General features: G+C 46.0%; 1 pseudogene across 1 annotated transcript; it reads right to left on the reverse strand.

Moving 5' to 3' along the window:
- Positions 1-5,755: 5,755 nt before the first annotated feature.
- Positions 5,756-6,343, reverse strand: LOC308429460 (transmembrane emp24 domain-containing protein 2-like; annotated as a pseudogene). The gene has a single exon. The product of its transcript is annotated as a transmembrane emp24 domain-containing protein 2-like (transcript).
- Between the last annotated feature and the right edge of the window lie 2,096 nt (positions 6,344-8,439).

Here is an 8,439-nt window from a genome sequence, read left to right on the forward strand (position 1 = left end):
GTGCATGCATGCATGCACGCATGCATTACTTGTGTTATGTGCAGAGGTCAATAGTCAACATCACGTGGCTTCTATTGCTTTTCACTTTATTTTTTGAGACAGGGTCTTTCACTGACTCTGGGGTTCACTGCTTCAGCTGAAATGACTGGCTACTAACCTTGAGAGAGCCCCCTCCCCCACCAAGTGCTGTGGTCCCCAGACACTGCTGCACATAGCTTCTACCCGGCACAGAGGACCCAGAAGCGGGTTCTCAGTCTAGTGAAGTGAGAACTTTCCTGCCATCTCTGCAGCTCTCCCTTTTATCTTACTTTGTTTTTGAAATAAAATGCTGAAGGTCCAGGGAAACGCTTGATTCTAGAACTTTGTCCACCAGAGACACTGTTCAAGCAAACTACCATAGCCTATGTAAAGGTCAGGGGCCATCCAAGCTGCACAGGCATCAACTGCAGAAGGACCTAACTGAAGATGCCGGAGAGAGCAAGGGTTGATGACGCAACAGTGCCAGCTAATTGGGAATTGCTCTTTTGAAGAGATGCTTTCTTGGGACCTATGCGGCGCGGGTAGAGGCTATTAAAGGAGCTTGCAGCAGTGCGCAGAGGGCCTGCTGCTGCATTTCTCTCCTGCTCCTGGAGTCTGTGCCACTGACTCTGTGCTACCTCACTTGCAACCCCCAAGGGCAAGTCAGTTCGGGCAGTGAGTAGTCCAGGGCATGCAACAGTAGCCTAGTAGCCCTTCTGTTGAAAAAACCACCGCTCTTTCTCTCACTCTTGAGCTCGAAGCCTCTTAAGGGATGTGGGATGCGGATCTGATGCCCAATGAGCCTGGGAATTCTGGGGTTAAACCAATCACAGAAGCAGTCAGACACTAGCAGAATTACGGAGGTGACTGGCTATAAGGAATATCCAGAACACCAGTCCCACCTCCTCATTGGGACGGACAAGATGAAATATGGAAGATAGATTCATTCTCGCTGCATGTAATGGAGTTTGGAGTATACGTTCAGTGTCATTCTGGCTATTCTTTAATACTTGATTGTGAATGTGGACTGAACCTTCTATAATATAAGTTATATTAAAATTCAAGGTGCCAACAGTACATCAACTTACTTGCAAAATTCCTGAACATTTAGCCAACCCCTCTGGCCAGTCTGTAATACAAGACTGCAAACTGTGCTCACAGGCTTGTTCTACAAAGTTCTTTAGTAGCCCATGGTGCCCAGAGTTTGGGATGTTTCGGCTTCCTTTCCCCAATATCAGGCCTCTGGCATATTTCCTTGTCTTCATCTGTGGCCTCCATTTCTTCTTTCTGTTCTGTTTTACCATTTGATCTCCACACATCCTCACAGTGTCCCTCACGTGGTCACCATCCCTCCTGTGTCATAGTCAGGGAACTACATGATATGTTGCTGTTACAGTGTCACTTAGCATGTGATAGTCGAAATTTTCACAGCGCTTACAAGTTCAGTATGAGAATTTCCACAGTTGCTATGCACATAGTTCAACCATAAAAGGTATTTGCTCCCAGGTGTGGTGTGCACACACCTTTGCCCCCAGCACTCTGGAGGCACAGTCAGAAGGGTCTCTGAGGGCTTGAGGCCAGCCTGATTCACATGGTGAGACTTTTTTTTAAAAAAGTATTTGAGGTTCAATTGATGATTAAAGATCCAAAACTAAATAAGGCACAATTCCTGCCCCTAATAACTCATGACAAGGGGAGAAAATGGTAAATAACATTTCCATGGCAGGCATTAATAATCGATGACAGAGTTCACGTGCAGCTCCTTTGTCTTTCTTAATGTAGTGATCCATGTGGCTCTTACTTATTCGTCCCAGTTGGAACTAAAAATAGACCCTGTCCTTATTCTAGCAGATTCATTCATCCCAGTATAAATTCATTAACTGAAAAGCATCGAGGGTGCAAAGGAAGAAAAAGGGGGGATCAGAGAGAATCGTTACTGTTCTTGTCTGAAGCCGGCTCTGCCTATGGACTTAGTGCTACATGAATGTCATCTTAGGGTCACTATGAGCACTGCTCATTGTCTGAGGGCTGCCCCAGCAGGTGACAGAGTAGGAGAGCACTCCAATCTCCAGGCCTGTCTGAGGAGCGAGACTGACCTCAGAGACTGCCATGAGTAATTAAAAGGATCAAAAGAAGCCGCTCTATGTTTTAGAGAAGGTTCCAAACCCGAGGCTCCCTCGGTGATCTGCTTCCTTAAAAGGCAGCCTGACCTGGGGGCCCTTTAAGAAGGAGCTCCCTGTTCACCTTGTGTGCAGGACAATTGCTTCTTTCATCTTTACATTCTTGAATATACTGTGGAATTGTATGTTCAAATATGGTCTGAATTTTTACCGTCGACCATAGAACGAGTCCCCTCCCCTTCCCCCACCCCCCTGCCACCAGTGGAAAAGAAGGGAAGAGATTTTTTTCCCATTAATTAATTTATCTATTCACTTTGCATCCTGATTGCAGCCCCTCTTTCCTCCCAGTTCCCCCTCACACAGACCCTTCCCTCCCCTTCTCTGAGGGGTAAGCTCCCCCCACCCCGCACCAACCCACCCTGTCACATCAAGTCACTTTAGGACTAGGCACATCCTTTCCCACTGAGGCCAAATGAGGCAGCCCAGCTAGGGGCATAAAACCCACATCAGTCCACAGAGGTAAGTCCCTGCTCCAGTTGTTGGGGGACCCGCGTGAAGACTGAGCTATATATCTGCTACATGTGTGAAGAGCACCTAGGTTGGGCTCATGTTTTGCTCTTTGGCTAGTGGGTCAGTTTCTGGGACCCCAAGGGTCTAGGTTAGTTGACTCTGTTGGTCTCCCTGTGGAATTCCAGGTTCCTCAGTTCTTCCCCCTAACTCTTCCACAAGACTCACCAAGCTCCATCTAATGTTTGGCTGCGGGTCTCTGCATCTGTTTTGGTCAGCTGCTGGGCGAAGTCTCTCGGAAGACAGTTATGCTGGGCTCCTGTCTGCAAGCATAACAGAGTACAAACTTGGACAGCCACTCTGGGAATCAATTTGGCAGTTTCTCAAAAAACAGAGAATTGTTCTATCTCAAGACTCAGCTATATCAACTCCTGGGCATATATCCAAAAGATGCTCCACTGTACCACAGGGACACCTGCTCATCTAGGTTCATAGCAACTTTATTTGTAATAGCCAGAAACTGGAAACAACCCAGATGTCCCTCAACCAAAGAATGGTTAAAGAAAATGTGGTATATCTATTTACACAATGGGACACGACTCCGCTATTAAAGACAGTGACATCATGAAATTTGCAGGCAAAAAGATAGAGCTAGAAAATATCATCCTGGGTGAGGTAACCCAGACCCCAAAGGATATACATGTTATGTACTCACTGATAAGAGGATATTAGTCATAAAGTACAGGGTACCCAGGTTACACTCCACAGGACCCTCCCCCTCCCCCAAAATAAAAGCTGAATAACCAGGTAGGCCTAAGGGAGAATGTGTGAATCTCACTCAGAAGAGAAAATAAAATAGTTTTCAGAGGTGGATGGAGGGAGGAAACTGGGTGGGAGAGAAGATAATAGGGGTGGGGTGGGGTGGGGATCAGGTGTAGAGAGAAGGCCTGAAGCTTTTGAACAGAAATCGGCAGCAGTTGGGGTCAGGGGAGCATCTCTAGGATATACCAGATGGAGAGGTTCCGGGAGTCTGTGAGGGTGACTCGAGATGAAGCTCTTAGCAGTGGGGAATATGAAGTCGGAAGTGGCCACCTCCTGTAGTCAGGAAGGACGCCTAGAGGAAGGATAAGGATACAAACCCCAATATTGTCCTACTTACAAGAAGTGCAGGGACAAAGATGGAGCAAAGACAGAGGGAATGGCCAACCAGTGACTGCCCCAACTGGAGACCCAGTCCATGGGCAAGAACCAGTCCCTGACACCATTAACGATGCTCGGTTATGCTTGCAGAAGGCTACAGATTCTTTTTTCTTTTTTCTTTTTTTTTAAGAATTGTTTATTTACTAAACCTGGAGCATATTAGATACACAACCAATTTTAAATTTACATTTTAAAATTCAATTATGAAGTGTTTTCATACACATACACACACACACAAATTGGCATGCAACAGCTTCCCTGTGGTGACAGAGTCACCTTAACAACAAACTGTTGCAAGGATACCATTGGAGATTGAAAAGTATTTGTCCTGAACATAAAAACCTGTAACAAATTTAAATTAAATTTATAAGATTTGTTTGCCGGGAGCTGACAGAGTTAAGAAATTTCCTTAGCCCGAGTAACGCCATTTTACATAGATGTCAGCCTAGGTTTCTGTTTCCCATGGTAAAGGCCTTTTCCCAGAAATTAGGTGATCTCACTTTGGTCAGGTAGCTAGCTGAGTAGACCGGTCACCCAGGCAATGGATTCTGCTTAGCAGAACATTCCCTCCTGCACCTAGGTTGTCCCCCTCCTCAAGTAATTCTTCACAAAGGGTATTGTGAGAAATCCTTTAACTGGAAAGTTCCCTTAGTTCCATGCCTTACTTTCCCATGCCTTATTTCCTTCTACCACCTGTATAAAATTAGCATGTGAAAAAATAAAAATTTGTCAGCTTAATCAGATCACTTGACTTGCTGGCTTTCTTCACTCTTCTTGTTCCCCCATTCTCTCCTAGGTGATCCCGAGTTCCTGTTGACTGTCCCACAGGTCGGGGCACTTGTTACCTGTAGTTTTCCTTTAACAAGATCCAAAAATAAAAATAAAATATCCAGGTAACTACCAGACATCAATCACCACATAATCCTAGACCGCCCACATCCAAAGCAGAGCGCCTTTTATTAAACTCATCATTAGAGACACAGTCTCTTCATTTCATATAAACAAAACTGACATGTGCCAAAAGAGAAAGACCCCAGAGGACAAATAAACCCTAGTGCTGGCACTGAAGACCAAAGCCCAAAGGCCACTGACTAAAAAGACAACAGTGGCTGCCTATCACTGCAAGCCATCCCAGAAGCTTAACCCTTTGGCTTGAGAAGTGCAGGCTTCCATTTGAGGAACTGGATCTTCCTAGGTGCCAACAATGGACAGACCACACAGCACACAGGGACAGCAGCCCTGTTCCGACACCCGGGAAGCTGGATTCAACAGATGGCTGAGTTATTGGCTACTTGGGTCAATTGAATTAGAGGTGATTCAGTTCTAAGGTTCAGTATCAAACTTTAGGAGGGAGTGTTTCGATGAGTCTTTAAATCAAACTCGAGAGAAAGTGTGAGTGCCCACCCTGGTAAAAAGCCCCGGCAAGACTCTCCACCCTGAGGCAGGACAAGAGTCAAGATTCAGATCGCTGTTGCTGTATTAACAGAGTAAGCCTCTGATGATGAACCACAGCCGAGGAATGCCTAGAATACAGTTAGCTAACAAGTACTGTCAGACTGTGGGCTACTTCCTGGACAAAAGGCATTTTATTATGAAAACCAAAGGTAAAGACATAATAAAGACCATAGTCCCATACAGCATTAACAGCCTCCGAATTCTTGGAAGGACATGCATAATGGGGCTGCTTTCAAGTAAGAATTATAGGCCAATCAAGTGTCAAATTTTCACTCTAACTCTCCTAAACAGGCTTTCCCCAACACCTACTAATCACAAAGAAACATAAGTCATGAGCATTCAGAAGATAAAAATGTATAAACTAATGACATTATTATGACCAAGGTGTTTGGTAAACAAATAAATCATGAATTTGGGATCAACAGGAAAAGGCCTTTTAAACAACCCTCCAGAATTCAAAAAAATCGCCTCAGGTAGTAGATCTGTCCCATTGTCATGGCAACAAGAACAAGTGCTTCGAAGAAGAACAGAAGGACCACTCTGCTGTTTGTGTTGTCGCTGATGGCTCTGTGTACCCTCTCCCGGACTTCCATGTTCTTCTGTTCCTGCTTCAGGGCTGTGATGGCCACTGCCAGCTCATTGATCATTTCTTCTAGCTTGTTCTGATGAGCTTATGTCTCCATGTCTCGTCCTTTGGGAGCTTCCCCAAGGTCAATGGTGAACATTACTATCTCTGGAGTCATAGCAGACATCCTATTACTAAAGCAGAACTTGTGTGTCCCATCCAGGTGGGCTGCAAATGTGTACTTCCCGCTGGACTCACGGTCTCCTTTACAGATTTCTTTATTATCTGGTCTCGTGATCTCCACGTCGAGGTCCAGGGAGCCACCCTCTGCCACCTCAAAGATAAGGCCCATCTTGGTGCCCGAGATGACCCGCTCAAAGAATCACTCCTCGGCGTGCGGGTCAATGTTGGCAAAGCAGCCCGAGGCCGTGGCCAGCAGCGCGGCCAGCAGCACCAGCAGTTCTGTGAGCGTCACCATGGTGTGGCAGGGGTCGAAGCCGGGACGCGGACTTCGGCCTCCAGAGCCACCACCACTGCCTTAGCTGCCGCCGCTTCCGGGTACGGATTCTTAACATGATTTCTCACCACTAATATCTATTAGCAAATACTAATTTTCCACAGGATAGGATGTTTCCCAGAAACAATGAGCATCCTGAGATGCTTTACAAGCCTCCCACCCCCCACGCCCCACGTCTACTGTTCATGGCATCACCGGCCAGTGTCCTAAATTCTGGAAACTCCTTGCTTCAGATCTTGTGTCTAGGATCTGAAGTCAAGAGCAGGTTATTTCAAAACCTCTCCAAAGTTGTTTCCTGACATGAAAAATGAGAGGTTGAGAAGAGGCCCGGCCCCGGGGTGCTCACGTGCTGAGTCCTAGGATAAGCCTCAAAACTGCCAGTCTTTCTCTGCTGCGGTGGGCCACCTGCTCGCTGGCCCTTGTCAACACCCCCTTTCCCATGTGAGTTTCAGATCATTCATTTCCTTCCTCTTACCCATCAGCGAGGAAGCCCTTTTTCTGCTAACATTCACTCCTAACATTCATCTTTGTCACGTGAAATGATGTAACACCTTAGTTAAGACCTTTATTGTCCTTCCTAAATTTTTATTTAATTTTTTAGTTCTCTTTTGAAGAGAAATTGGAAAGGATCTCAGCAAAGGGTGTTCAATACACTAGATATTTAATAATGAGCTCACAGCAGGACCTCCCCTGCAAGTCCCTACCCACAACCCCTTTTTTGCTTAAAGGAATGATATAGTCTATAGACTGACGATAGATTAAAATACACATGAAACATACTCAGTAAACGTATTGGACCAACTTTGAAGTGCTTACTTCCTAGGCAAGTGCCTTACAGATTGGGGACATTCAAGGACACTCCCAGCCCCACAACCAGGCTCACCTTTCCTTATCAAAAGGAACAAGCATGTGGTGCAGGTAAACCCATGCCTCCATCCCAGCATTCCCAGGGAACAGGAGAGAAGCTGGCATCCACCCCCACTGTGCTATGTTTGGAGGCAGTAGTCAGATGGGGAGGAAGTCACGAAGGAATGTCTGAATCAGATGGTATTTCACCCACCACCACAGCCTGGGTGTCTTGTGCTCTCACCCACAAGTCAGACAGTTCTCTAGGCTGGCTAAAAGCGACACAAAGCAGCCTGGTGTGGCTGGAGAATCCAGGCAGCACTCAGGTTAAAGGTTACACTGCAGATACAGGGGAGGTGAGAGGAGAGGGTGTAGAAAAGGCAGGGCACACTTTTGGTTGGGGGAGAGACAACAGGTTTCCCTCTCAAGGTTAGAAGAGGCCGGATGGAGAGGGTAAAGGCATCTCTCACTTTGAACCCAGCTGCCCAAACCCCCACTCCTTTCTTTCCCATGATTCTCCACTTCCAGATTCCCCTACCCAATCACACATTCCCCTCCAATGCCTGCAACCCAAGGAAGTGATTTATGATAGGCCCATACAGAAACCAAGGTGAAAGAATTTGACATCCGGGTTCCTGTGGGCCACCTAGCTGCAGGTATCTCTGTGTTAGCCACTCCTTTATGGCTTGTTCCATTATTACCAGACTCTAATTTTAATTCTTAGATGGCAGTTAGAGCTGATTTCCAACCATGAGATGTGGGTACCCTTCACAGAACGGAGGGTCTGCGGACTTCCACCATTAAGAGACAGCGAAGCAAGTGGGGAGTACATAAAAGGGTTGGAGAGAGGAAAGGGGTGTGGGGAATGTTGTCATGATATTTTAACTTCAAAAAATTAAAAAAGAGGCAGCTCGACTCTCTTTGGACTCTTTTGTTTTGGTTTTTCTTCGTTGGGTATTTGGTTTTGTTTTATTTTGTTTGGGATATGATGGTTTTCGTTTTGTTTTGTTTTGTTTCTGTTCTGTTTTCGAGACAAGGTCTCATGTCTCACTCTGTAACCCAGGCTGGCTGACTTGCAATGACCTTTCGAATCAGCCTCCTGAATGCCAGAAATACAGGCCTGAGTCACCACACCTGGCTACTTCTGACTCTTTCGTCCTATGAAATCTCTACCAAGTGCCAGAAAGTATTTGTATAACACATCTCTATTA

The sequence above is a fragment of the Micromys minutus genome, assembly GCF_963924665.1.
Source record: "Micromys minutus genome assembly, chromosome: 14".
NCBI lineage: Eukaryota > Metazoa > Chordata > Mammalia > Rodentia > Muridae > Micromys > Micromys minutus.